Source organism: Herpailurus yagouaroundi, unplaced genomic scaffold (assembly GCF_014898765.1).
Source record: "Herpailurus yagouaroundi ecotype Mexico unplaced genomic scaffold, PumYag 100, whole genome shotgun sequence".
NCBI lineage: Eukaryota > Metazoa > Chordata > Mammalia > Carnivora > Felidae > Herpailurus > Herpailurus yagouaroundi.
This window is the reverse complement of record NW_024412391.1, coordinates 64469200-64482370: the sequence shown is the minus strand read 5'-3', so window position 1 is coordinate 64482370 and position 13171 is coordinate 64469200. Positions and strand designations below refer to the sequence as shown.

The window sequence follows — 13171 nt, the reverse complement described above, 5'->3', positions numbered from 1 at the left end:
AAACAACAATGAGCTATCACTACATACCTATTAGAATGGCTAATATCCACAACACGGACAATACCAAATGGCAAGGAAGAGGTGGAACAACAGAAACTCTCATTGATTGCTGGTGGGAATGAAAAATGGTACAGTCACTAGGAAAGATAGTTGGTGATTTCTTACAAAACTAAACAAGTCTTCACATATGATCCAGCAGTTGCATTCCTTGGTATTTACCCAGAGGAACTGAAAACTTATGCTCACACAAAAACCTGTACAAAGGTGATTATAGCAGCTTTATTCATAAGTGCCCAAACCTAGAAGCATCCACAATGTCTTTCAGTAGGTGAATGGATAAATAAACTATGGTACATCCAGAAACTAGAATATTAATTAACACTAAAACTAAATGGGCTCTCAAGGCACAAAAAGACATGGGAGAACCTTGAGTGCATATTACTAAGTGAAAGAAGCAGTCTGAAATCAGCTACACAGTGTATGATTCTAACTATATAATATTCTGGGAAAGACAAAATTCTGCAGATAATAAAAAGTTAATGGTTGCCAGGGATTGGGGAGGAGGGAAGGGTACTTTATAATGATGGATATTTATCATTTGTTCAAACCCATAGAAAATACACCACCAAGAGTGAACCCTAATGTCAACTATGGACTTTGGGTAATTATAATGTGTCAATGTAGGTTTATCAGTTGTAACAAATGTAACACTCTGGTTGGGACTATTGACAATGGGAGAGTCTACTGGGCAGGGAGTATATGGGAAATCTATGGATCTTCCCCTTGATTTTGCTATGAACCTGAAATTACTCTGAAGAAAATGTCTTAAAAAAAAAAAAAGCAAGATGGGGCGCCTGGGTGGCGCAGTCGGTTAAGCGTCCGACTTCAGCCAGGTCACGATCTCACGGTCCGTGAGTTCGAGCCCCGCGTCAGGCCCTGGGCTGATGGCTCAGAGCCTGGAGCCTGTTTGCGATTCTGTGTCTCCCTCTCTCTCTGCCCCTCCCCCGTTCATGCTCTGTCTCTCTCTGTCCCAAAAATAAATAATAACGTTGAAAAAAAAAATTAAAAAAAAAAAAGCAAGAAAAAACCCAACTTCATGCTTGCTACTTTTTCTCTATAAAATCACAGTTTCATAAAAAATTGAAAGAAGGATGTAAAAGTATCCTTAAATGATAATCCTTAAGGCTTTGTATATGCTCTATTCATTACTTCTTTGTTTTTCAAATGTTTCTTTATTTTTGAGAGAAAGAGAGAGAGAGAGAGAGACAGAGAGAGAGCAAGTGGAGAGATGCAGAGAGAGAGGGAGACAGAGAACCCTAAGCAGGCTCCATGCCATCAGCACAAAGCCTGATGTGGGACTTGAACTCACGAACCATGAAATCATGACCTGAGCCCAAATCAAGAATCAGAGGTGTAACTGACTGAGCCATCCAGGTGCCCCTATTCATTACTTCTATTTGCTTGTTTTGTGGAAGTAAGAATTGTTTCTAATACATATAAAGAATTAGGAAAAAAAAAAACCCTAAACTAATAACTGGTAGACATGTAACTTCTTAGAGACTTGGAAAGACACTTTGACAGGACCTATCAAAACAGAAATTGCTATAACTTTGACCCAGCTCTCCCCCTTGTCCCTAGAAATATTCACATAAAGTGCCAACAGATATGTGGGCAATGATCTCACTGTAGCATGGCTTGGAATAAGAACAAATTGGAGACAATTTAAATGTCTATCAACAGGGCCATGGTTAACAAATTATGGCCATCTGGGTTAATAAATACTGTGCAGCTGTTAAAAGAAAGCATAAATATTAGATGTGTATGAGATACTTTTGTGTGAAAGAACTAGGCTACTGAAGAACATGAATAATAATATCTCGTTTTTAAAAAAATTATTTATTTTGAGAGAGAGAGAGAGAGAGAACATATGCAAGTGTGCAAGCAGGGGGGGGGGGGGAGGGCGAGGGCGAGGGCGAGGGAGAGGGAGAGAGAGAGCGAGAGAGAGAGAGAGAGAGCGAGAGAGAATCCCAAGCAGGCTCCTCGCTGCCAAGACAGAGTCTGACACAGGGCTTGATCTCACAAACTGTGATATCATGACCTGAGCTGAAATCAAGGGTCAGATGGTTAACCTACTGAGCCACCCAGGTGCCCTGATATTATCTCATTTCTGTAAAAATAACTCCTTTATTCCTCTCTTTGCTTCTTTCCTTCCTTTTTCTTTGTAAATGAATTGAGAATGCCCTAAGGATACACATCAAACTATTAGCAGTGGTTACCACCTGGAGAAAGGGAGTGGAAAGATGGCAAGTGAGAACTTTAATCTTTTTTTAAAATTTCTTAAATAATTTTTTTAACATTTTATTATTGTTTTTACAGACAGAGAGAGATAGAGCATGAGCGGGGGGGGGGGGAGGGGGGCGAGGGGGGTGCGCAGAGAGAGAGAGGGAGACACAGAATCTGAAGCAGGCTCCAGGCTCTGAGCTGTCAGCACAGAGCCTGTGCTCGAACCCATGAACCAACCGTGAGATCATGACTGAGCCCGAGTAGACACTTAACCAACTAACTGAGCCACCCCAGAGCCCCCCCCCGATTTTTTTACTTTCTGTATGCCTATTATACTTTAATTTTTCTTCTCAATGAATGTATAGTTGTTTTGTAATTAACATTTTTTCCCTAATTTTCTTGAGATGCAATTGACATATAACATTGTATAAGTTTAAGGTGTACAAGGTAATGATTTGATATATGTATGTATTGCAAAATGACTACCATGTAAGCTTAGTTAACATCTGTCAGCTCACATAGTTACAAACTTTTTTTTCCTTGTGATGAGAACTTTTAAGATCTATTTTTTTAAGCAACTCATAGTTACCACACTGTACATTACATCCAAGAACTTAATTTATCTTATAGGTGGAAGTTTATGCCTTTTGATCACCTTCATTCATTTCCCTATCACCCCCTCTCCCTGGCCCCACCTCACCTCTGGTTGTTTCAAAAAGAAAGAAGGACAAGGAGAGGAAGGAAGGAAGGAAGGAGGGAAGGAGACAACAGTTATCTGTACTGCAGAGCCAAAGGACCACCTAATCATCAGCGTTCATGATTGATCAGGACTTGGAAGAATGACTTCAGGTAGGACCAGATTCGACCCCAAACAATTGCGAATATTTCTTATTTTTAAAGACAGAATAGTAGACACCACCACTTCCCTTGGTAACCATTTTCATTTGTAATGATCTTGACAAGGAGACATTACTTTCTTCTGAGTATCTCTGTCCCGAGTGTAGAAACAGAACAGCTGATCATCATATATTAACACACAGCGTTAACTTTCAATTACCCACGATAAGGTTAGGGGAGGTGCAGTGACTTTGATAAGGAAACCCACCCCCCACTTCCCATTGTTATGTTTCCCTTTTTAGAGCCCATCACTGTGAAGCTGGAATAACTTGAAGATCGGAGGTACACTGTACAGGCACAGCCTGGGAGTCACCTGTGTGCCTGTAGGCAAAGTAGTTAAGCTTTCTAAACCTCTGTTTCCTCATTTGGAAATGATTACAATCATAACGGTAATGATGATAATAATTCCTCCTACCTTGCGGGCCAGTTGTAAGAATTAGGGGTGCCTAGGTGGCTCAGTCGGTTAAACTCCCGACTTTAACTCAGGTCACAACCCCCCGGTTGGTTAGTAAGTTCCAGCCCTGCGTCAGGTTCTGTGCTGACAGCTCAGAGCCTGGAGCCTGCTTCGGATTCTGTCCCTGTCTCTGCCCCTCCCCCGCTCACGCTCTCTCTCAAAAATAAACATTAAAATAAAAAAGAGTTATTAGGATTAATTAAAACACCTTGCTCATAGTAAGTCCTCAATCATGATTATATTTAATCCAACCCTCTAAGGTAACCCAGAGTGCTAGTGGAGTAGAGCGGAGATAAGAACTCACATCTCTTTACTTCAAGGACCCTACATTACAGGGCTTCTGTTAGTCTCTGTGACAACGGTAACTTTTGGGTTGTTATTACTTTACCTGACGGTTGCTCGTTCGCTGCTCGCCTTGTTGAGATCCACTTTATAGTTCAAGAGAGCCTCACATTCAATATTCCCCGCTTATCCGCCGATCCGCTTTCTGCGGCTTCCGTTTCCCACCGGCACCCATGGTCCGGAAGTAGATGGTCGGCGTTCTGAGGCGCTCTGTCGCAACGCCTACGTCATTCACCACGCTTCATCTCATCTCCGCAGGCAGTTTATCATCTCGTGTCATCACGAGAAGGAGGGTGAGTACAGTACAATAAGATATTTTGAGAGCAAAGGAGACTACCTTCACATAACTTTTATTATAGTATATTGTTGTAATTGTTCCATTTTATTATTAGTTATTACTGTTAATCTCTTACCTTGCCTAATTTATAAATTAAACTTTATCATAGGAATCTATGTACAGGAAAAAAACATATATAGGGTTCAGGGGTACCAGCAGTTTCAGCCATCCACCAGGGATCTTGGAACGTATTCCCCACAGTTAAGGGGTGGGTAGAGTATAACGTACACGTATTCTAGAATGTAAAGGGTTATTCTTTACATGAGGATCATGGGCAGTATATTCGTTCATCCTCACCAGAAAGGTTCACACTAGAGGAAATGGGATTATACTTCACCAGGAGGGATTTAGATTAGACAGGAAGAAGAACTTCCTGACCGATGATTTCCTTCCCAGCAGGCCTTAAAAATAGAATACTCACCCGTTTATCAGTTTTTAAGATACAGGCAGTTAGAATAGATGGTTTTTCAAGATCTCTTTTAATATTAGGATTACTTTTATCAGAAGCTGTTTCTAAGAGGAACTCATTTTATGCCCATCTATGAATTAAAGAATTTACAGGGATTTTTTCGATCCCAAAGCAATGGGAAATACTTTTTGTCTTGCCTTGTCTCTTTAAAGGCCTATAAAATTATACCAAACTGCTTTAGCAAGCTAAAAAATATGGGAAGTACACAGAAAGAGATTTAGGAAAATATTGTGTGATAAAAATTTACATTTGTATAGCACATTAAAATTATTTACTACAAATATTATTTATAGATATTTGAGTGAACTCTAAGGGGCTTAGGACCGCGTCTGAAATCTAATTCTTTGGACTGGTCGGTCTGTGTAATTGGACTCCACCATGCAGACAACTGAGAATAAATATAAGGTAACACTGACATCTAGTGGATTCTACATGTTATTGCCATTGTTTGGGGTGGACCTTAACAAATTTAACATCAACTCAAAGTTAACATCAGTTATTTTAGACACTGGACTGATAGGACCTGAGAGTCCCTTCCCCTTATTTTAAGAGTACATTAAAAAAAAAGTTTTCAAAGATATGTTAGTACTTAAAAATTGTTATTTTATTGTTGTTTTCTAATTTTATTTTATTTTGCGAACTGAATGTGATCTGTGTGATGGTGACTTGGAATTTCTTGAAACTTCTTTTAAAAGCCAGCCCATGCTAGCTTTTTGTCATTGTTCTATGTGCACACAGAAACAAAATATACTTTGGTTTGGTTTGGTTTTGGTTTTTGCAGAGTTCTTCTATATAAGTGTGAATTTGGTTGTCCCAAGTTTTCTATATCTTAAGGATTTGAGGCATGAGGGAGTTACTTTATTATACTGTGATACAAATAAGGTAAAAATCTTCCTCTATGATTGTGGTTTGTCATCATCTCATTATACTTCTGTCAGGTTTTTTGCTTTCTGTATATACACTGTTAAATGCACATAAATTCATGGCTTTTCAATCTTCTTAGTGAAATGGTCTTTTAGATTATGTAGTGTCTCTCTTTGTCCTCATTATTGCCTTTTGCCTTAAGTTCCATTTTATATATCATTAGTATTGCCACAATAGCTTCCCTTGGGAAATTACTTGCTGGGTATTTCTTAAATCCTTTTATCGTTATTGACCTTTTTGTGTCCTTTTGTCTAAGTTGTTTCCCTTGTAAGCCTTACATGGCTGGCTTAAAAAAGTCTGGGGCGCCTGGGTGGTTCAGAGCCTGGAGCCTGCTTCAGATTCTGTGTCTCCCTTTTTCTGTCCCTCCCCTGCTTGCACTCTGTCACTCTCTGTCTCTCAAAAAATAAAATACTATGTTAAAAAAAAGTTAAAAAAAATTTTTTTTTAACGTTTTATTTATTTTTGAAGCAGAGAGAGACAGAGCATGAACGGGGGAGGGGCAGAGAGAGAGGGAGACACGGAATCAGAAGCAGGCTCCAGGCTCTGAGCCATCAGCCCAGAGCCTGACGCGAAGCTCGAACTCGCGGACCGTGAGATCCTGACCTGAGCCGAAGTCGGATGCTTAACCGACTGAGCCACCCAGGCGCCCCAATGTTAAAAATTTTTTAAAAATATCTGAGGATCTCTGTCTTTCAATAGTGAGTTTATTCTCTTTACAAATACTGTAATTATTGATATATTTAAACTTACTTCCACAATCTCATTTTGTGTTTTTTTTAATTTACTGTGTTTTCTCTGTATTTTTCTTTCTCTTTTTATTATGATCCATTGTATATGTGTATATATATATATATACACATATATATATATATACAATATATATATGTATATATTCCTCTCTCCACTATTTTAGGATACATTGTACTATCATTTTCTTTTAGCTTTTTTATCATGAAATCGTTCAACTGTGCAAGTATGTGTATGACCACTCATGTGCCCTTCTCCCAGCTTTAAGAAGTTTTAACCCTAGAATTTGGCTGTAACTGCCTCAGGTTTATTAAATAAGAAAAAAACAAAAAGGACAGATTCAGTTGAAGTCTTTGTGTATCCCTCCTCAATCTCAGTTTTCCTTCTCTCTCTCTCTCAAGGATTCACCTCTGTTATGAATTAGATGTTGGGGCGCCTGGGTGGCGCAGTCGGTTAAGCGTCCGACTTCAGCCAGGTCACGATCTCGCGGTCCGTGAGTTGGAGCCCCGCATCGGGCTCTGGGCTGATGGCTCAGAGCCTGGAGCCTGCTTCCGATTCTGTGTCTCCCTCTCTCTCTGCCCCTCCCCCGTTCATGCTCTGTCTCTCTCTGTCCCAAAAATAAATAAAACGTTGAAAAAAAAAATTTAAAAAAAAATAGATGTTTATTAATTACATATTTGCTTTAACATTTTTTCTGTATTTTCTAGTTTTAAATGTTTTGCTATTTTAAACATTTATATGAATAATATATCTTTCTTATCAACATTATGGTTTTGACACCCATTCGTGTTAGTTGACACGCATCTGGTTCACCACTTTAATTCCTGTACAGTAGTATTCCATTTGCATATATACATTTTTGTCCTACCTATTCTCCTGTTGATGGATATTTAGTTATTCCTTAAGTTTTTCTTATTTCAAACAATGTTAGAATGATGTTCTTTCGATTTCTCCATGTGCACAGGTGTAAGAATTTCTTTAAAGCAACTCTTTTGTTGATGTACCCCCGAAAATAATCTTGACAAACTATGTAATTTCTTGCACTCTTTAGTGATAGTATTTAAATGTTTTCATTTAAAATTTGAATTGTAGCAAATGATGTGATGTTTGGTTTATTGTAAATATTGATATTTTAAAATATAACTGTTCAAAAAATACAAATATCAAAGGAGGTTGATAGGCACCAATATCATCAGTATAAAGTTACATGAGAAGTTCTATTATAGTAGTCGGAAATTTTACATTGTTCCCTTTCCAGCTTCAATGCGGGTTTCCAATACACTCTACAGAGTTTTATCCTAATGCATTGTTTGATATTTGAAAATATTTTCTCTATTGCCCTATCATATTTCCTTACAACAAAATATACATCAAAATGTAGACATTTTTTCTCTGTGGCCAAAAGACTCTGAGTGGTAAAACATTTCATTCTGAATTGAGCTATTTGTACCATTATAAGCAGTACAAAATTGGTCAAGGCAACATAATTATTTTGGTGAATGGTTATTAAGCATAAATATTAAATTTTTACCAAAACCATATTTGGTAAAATATGTTTGAGTGTTTTTCAATTAGTTTATGTATCTGTGGAAAAATAATTATTATTGCTAGAAAACTATGAGTGCAGCACCAATCCTATTCCTGCTTTTTATTTGTATAGCTGAAGCTGCTGAGAATATTGTTCATATAAAAAAATGGATGAGAATGGAGTATTTTGCTAGAACCATGTCAATTATTTGAACTTATTATGAGTCATACTGTAAAAAATAATGTAATTATCTATCATAAATGTTAATAACCTGTCAGCCGACAACTCAATTAGATCTGCTTTCAGTTTTGTTGAAAGCAAAGATTTGGAAACAACCTGATTTACAAAATGTTCTGTCATACAGATATTATAGTCATTCACTTTCTCAGATTCTGGGAAATACACCAAAAAGTCTTTAGCAGTCCTATGGAAAAATTATACTTGTTGCTGTTTTACTTAGAGGCGTCTTGTAAAACCAATATAACTAGAAAGTTTGGGGAAAATAAATATATTGTTAATTTCAAAACAGCTTTGCTAATATGATAATTTTTGATAAACATCCATAATCTCATTTTTTAAAGATATTTTCATCAAAATCTTAGAACTATAGATTTCTATAATTCAGTCCACTTAGAATGGCAGACTAAAACTTAATTTGCAAAACTATCAGCCAAATTAAAGCTTCTGATAGAAAAAGTGTGACTTCATTTTTTAAAATTCAAACATGTGTTAATACACATTTCAAGGTATATTATGAAAGCCAATGAAAAATAAAAGTGCATCTTTTTCTATTGAAAAAGAGGAAGTTACTGTGATATATATAGCTCTAATATAAAATATTCTTTTTGTAAGTAGTAAGTAGTACTGTTTTTCATTATTTAATTTGAAATACACAATATGTACCCAAAATAGCATGATATATGTGAAAAGCAGTAAGCAAAGACATGGGATTTCTTTTGGTAAGAAAGTGTGTGTGTGTTTGCTTATTGAACTCTCTTTTTTATCTTTTGGAAATCATGTAAAAAACTTAAAATAATTTTAATGCTTTCAAAGACATCATCTTATCTGTCTTTAAAACAATAAAGGTATATTTGCTGTAAATATATTGAACCACAATTTAATAGGAACCAGAAACATTTTATAAGGTGACATCAGATCATCTTATATAAACTTATATAATTATTACTACATAATTATATAAGTGGTATATAAATAATACATAATACAATTTGATAAATATGCTTTCACCATCTCATGGAATATTTCTTTACTAATTTATTGGTTGTTTAATAAAAATAGTGTTTATTCTGTTCCAAGTATTCTGCAAATGTTAACTGATCTATTTCTCATAACAATCCTGTGAGATACCTCCTGTAATTTATCCCCATTTTTTTTTAAGATTATATATTTTTTAGAGAGAGAGTGCAAGCAGGGAAGGGGCAGAGAGAGAGAGAGAGAGAGAGAGAGAGAGAGAGGGGACAGAAGATCCAAAACGGGCTCCATGCCTACAGCAGCGAGCCTGATGTGGGGCTCGAACCCATGAACCACGAGATCAAGACCTGAGCCGAAGTCAGATGCTCAACCAACTGAGCCCCCAGGTGCCCCAATTTATCCCCATTTTATAGCCAAGGAGACCAAGGCACAGAGAAGCACCTTGAACACTTACACAGGTAGTAAGAGGCACAGTAAGTTTATATCAAACAACGTATATTGAACCTGAAAGATAGCCATTCAGTTGTCATTCCTAATTCCATTCCATAAATTTTGAAACATGAAGTAGTTCTGAACATCTTTCCAGTTTCTTGTAAATGAAGCAGCATCGCTTCCTTGCTCTGCTTCAGCTTTCAGTTTATTTATTTTTATTTTTTTTCCCCAACGTTTATTTATTTTTGGGACAGAGAGAGACAGAGCATGAACGGGCAAGGGGCAGAGAGAGAGGGAGACACAGAATCGGAAACAGGCTCCAGGCTCTGAGCCATCAGCCCAGAGCCCGACGTGGGGCTGGAACTCACGGACCGCGAGATCGTGACCTGGCTGAAGTCGGACGCTTAACCGACTGCGCCACCCAGGCGCCCCTTCAGCTTTCAGTTTAAAGAGTCCTTTCTTTTCAAATGAAGGCACCTCCGAGGATTTTGAGACTAGTTGCTAAGAGTAAATTACACATAAATATGTGGGAAGACCCCTTTTGGCATTCATTATTTCTTACTAATGTTCTCCTTGCGTGACTCTTATGGGACTTTCTTCAGGAAGGATTGTGTGGTAACAGGAGAGTGACCAAAGGGATGAAATCATTAAAATGAAAGTCATTTCTCCCATCTTCCTACACCACTATGTAAGTTCATGACATTCTAGCATGGGCCAAAATACCTGTTCTTAACACTCTGCTTCTCTATCTTAAAACAAATATGCATAAGGCACAAAAAGACCTTTGGATTACAGTACATTAGTCAATCATTAAAGAAGAAACCAATAACTCAAACTGCTTCTTTATGTGGTGCCCCTGAGGTTTTTACATTTGGGCTGGACCCCATAATAAAATTTAGAATGGGAAGAGCCATGTCTCTGTATCAGCCAGGATAGGCAATTTATGTTATGTAGTAACAAACAACCCCCACATTTCAGTGGCTTCAAACAACAAAGTTTCATTATCTTTCAACCTGCATTCTTGGATTAGCTGGGCTCTGCTGTACATTATCTTCACTTTGGGCCCCAGGCTGAAAGAGCTGCTTCTATCTGGGGTGTTACCAGTTATTGTAGCAAAGGAAAACAGGGCTCTGGAGTGGTTTGCTCTGGTAAGTCAATACTCTGAGCATTGTAGAGTGGGAAGGATGTTTGTAAAAAGGGTTGGACGAACAGAACAAATTATATGAGTCTTAGAGTGAATGGAGCATTGTTTTTATGTAGATCACTTTTAGGAAAGAATAGATATGAAAATTAGAAGTCTAAAACTCATTTATTTTCCCATGCCCTGGTATGCATTGAAAGGCTTCCATCTACCCCACAAAAACACAGGTACTCTGGTTTGAAGATCCATGGTTGAAGGGAATATAATTAGAAGTGGAATTGCTGGATTAGAACATGCACATCTTCAACTTGTAGTGTATTGATAAATGATTGCACCAGTGCTTGTTCCAATTTTCATTTCCATTGGCAGTGGACCAGTGTTCCCTTTGTTCTACGTCCTTGCCAACACGTACTACTGACAATCTTTCAAAAATTTTGCCGATCTGATAGGTGTGATTCATTATCTCTTTGTTATATTGAGATTCACATTTTTCTTTCTGCTACTGACTTTGAGCATCTGTTCATATGTTTGTTGAACATTCCGATTTCTCCTTCTGTAAATTATTGTTTCATTCATCCCTTTTTCTACTGGATTTTTTTGGAGGGGGGGTCTTGTTCTTGTCAATGTGGAAAATATTCCTGTATCATACTTTTACATATATACAAACATTTATACGTATAGGGCTCATTTATCCCTCTGCTTACTCCGCATCTTCACTTGGATGTCTCTGCTTTTATATGCATCTTAGACCTGCTATGGCCAAGATGAAATTCCTGATCTTCCCTCAATATCACCTCTACTTGCAGTCTTTCCCATTTCAGTTATTGCAAACTCCATCTTGGGGTGCCTGGGTGGCTCAGTTGGTTAAGCATCTCCCTCTTGATTTCATCTCATGTCATGATCTCATGGTTCATGAATTTGAGACCCTAGCAGGGCTCTGCACTGACAGTGTGGAACCTGCTTGGGATTCTCTCTCTCTCTCTCTCTCTCTCTCTCTGCCCTAACCCACTCGTGTGCTCTCTCTCTCTTTCAAAATAAATACCTGGAAACTCCATCTTTCCAATTAGGCTAAAACTCTTAGAATCATCATCTACTGTTCTCATTCTCTCCCAACCAGCATTGAATCTGGCAGTGAATTCGGTCGACTACACTTCAAGAATACACCAGAATCTGACTACTTTTTGTCACCATCTTCTCTGGCTTGGATAATCACAATGGCCCATGGCCCATAGCTTGTCTCCCTGTCTCCCTCCTTGTTCCTGCCCACCCTCTCCTCTACCCCTAGTCTACTCTCAAAGTCTTGAGAAAATAAAAAAGATTGCTACTTTCAACAAAGCTTTGCTAATGTGATAATTTTTGATAAAAGCAAGCAGAGGGACTCAATGGTTTCTATCTTACCCAGAGTAAAATCCAGTGTCCTATCATGGCTTATGCAAACTCATCAGGTCTGGCCTCCATCTACCATCCAACTTCATGCCCTTCATTTTCCCACTTGCTTATTCTGCTCCAGTTACTCTGGCTTCCTTTTTGTTCTTCAGACATCTCCAGCCTATTCCTGCTTCATGGTCTTTGTGCTTACTGTCTTTTCTGCTTGGTGGATTCTACATGACCTGCTCCCTTATCTCCTTCAAAGCTAGGGTTCAGTTTACTTTAATCACCTTTTCAGTGACACCTTTCCTGAACCTACTGTTTTAAAATTTTTTTTTCAACGTTTATTTATCTTTGGGACAGAGAGAGACAGAGCATGAACGGGGGAGGGGCAGAGAGAGAGGGAGACACAGAATCGCAAACAGGCTCCAGGCTCTGAGCCATCAGCCCAGAGCCCGATGCGGGGCTCGAACCCACGGACCGCGAGATCGTGACCTGGCTGAAGTCGGACGCTTAACCAACTGTGCCACCCAGGCGCCCCTGAACCTACTGTTTTAAATTGTAATGAACTTTTCATCCACACTCTCCGGCCTGCCATTCCTTATATCCTTTCTCTGCTTTATTTTTCTCTTAGGCTTACAATAGGGATATACTAAATAATAAGCTTATTTGTTTATTTTCTGACTCCCTCTAGTAAAATCCAAGCTTTGAGAGGGCAGATAATTTTGTGTTTTGTTCAATGTTACATTCCTACCATCTAGGACTAATGCAGAATAGGAATTCAACAGTCTTGGAATGAGTAAAAACCTATTTTGCTTTTACATAGACAAATGTGTGCATATTTTCTTTTATAGCTTCTAATATCCTGTCTTAGGATTTTCTCCCACTTAGACTGTATTTTTACTTTCATAGATTTTTAAAAAAATGTTTATTATTTTGAAATTCCTTTTTCTTTTTTTATGTCTATTTATTTATTTTGAGACAGACTGTGCAGGGGAGGGGCAGAGAGAGGTTGAGAGAGATTCCCAAGCAGACTC

General features: G+C 38.1%; 1 long non-coding RNA gene across 2 annotated transcripts in view; it reads right to left on the bottom strand.

Moving 5' to 3' along the window:
- Window positions 1-4188, bottom strand: part of LOC121028740 (uncharacterized) — a 163488-nt gene extending 159300 nt beyond the window's left edge. The window contains exon 1 of one of the 2 annotated variants that reach the window (XR_005789413.1): window positions 4023-4188. This is a non-coding gene — a long non-coding RNA (uncharacterized LOC121028740). The remainder of the gene's footprint in view (window positions 1-4022) is intronic. The other variant, XR_005789412.1, reaches the window with a different exon arrangement.
- Window positions 4189-13171: the final 8983 nt, after the last annotated feature.